Genomic DNA, 1,235 nt, shown 5'->3' on the forward strand with positions numbered 1-1,235 from the left:
TTTGCTAAGCTTGTTCTAAGTAGGTGCTTTATACCACTGAGCCATCTCACCAGCCCCCCCCCCTTTTTTTTAAAAAAAAAAACAATGTCTTGCTAAGTTCCCAGGCTATCCTGGAATTTGTTATTTTCTTTTTAAAAAATTTTTATTTGTTACAGGGTCTTGCTACACAATTCAGAGTCATAGTGATCCTCTTGTCTCAGCCCAGTGCTGGGATTACAGGTGTGTGCTATCTATCACACCTAGTTTCAGTGGCTGGCAGAGCACACCCAGGTTTCTGGGGCCAGCACAGCATGTGGTACTGGGAATTGAACCTGGGTCCTTGCACTTGTCAGGCAGGTGCTCAGACCACTGAGCTATCTCTCAAGCCCTCAAAAGTGGTTTTGAGCTAGCATAGTGGCACACACTTGTAACTACTTGGGAGGCTGAGGCAGAAGGATCACAAGCTCAAGGACATCCTAGGCAACTTTGTAAGATCCTGATTCAAGATAAAAAATTTTAAAAGGGCTCAGCCATAGCTAATGATGAAGCACTTGCCTACCAAGTGGGATACCCTGAGTTCCACCCCCAGCACCTCAAAAACCAAAAGCTGCAATTTTCTGGAACGTATAATTGATCTTTGTCACTGTTTCCTGCCACACAACCCCTAAAGCCCTTGGATTATTACTATGATAAACCTCTTTCCCATCCAGGATGGGTGGCAGTGGCCTCCCCAACTCCAAGTCACCTGCAGAGCTGTGCATCTGGACAGGTGATGGATGGAGGAACTCCCTGGCTTGGCCCACTTGTCTTCTCCCTCTTTGCATCTGGCGTTAACAAGTACCCTTTGTGACAGCCTTAATAGCAAAGGGGGTAATGGAGGCCAGAGTGTCCCTGAGTTCTGTGGGCTGCGCTAGCATATTAACCAGATCTGAGGCAGGGGTCACAGGAAGCCTGCCAGAGACTCACAAGGAGATGTACAGGGAATGGCTGTGGGTGGCTCAGTGGTGGAGCACTCACCCTGGAATCCTCCTGAGCACTGGAAAAGAGAGAGATGAAGGGATGGAGGGAGAAAGGGATGGAGGACAGAAAAGGGAGAGAGGCAGGTGTGGTGGCACACACCTGTAATCCCAGCATTTAGGCGGCTGAGGCAGGAGAATCACCTCAAATATAAGGCCAGCCTGAGCTACACAGAGTTCAATACCTGCCTGAACTATAAAGCAAGATCCTGCCCCTTGCTGGGAAAGAAGGAAGGAAGG

The sequence above is a fragment of the Octodon degus genome, unplaced genomic scaffold, assembly GCF_000260255.1.
Source record: "Octodon degus isolate 3935 unplaced genomic scaffold, OctDeg1.0 scaffold00055, whole genome shotgun sequence".
NCBI classification, from domain to species: Eukaryota; Metazoa; Chordata; class Mammalia; order Rodentia; family Octodontidae; genus Octodon; species Octodon degus.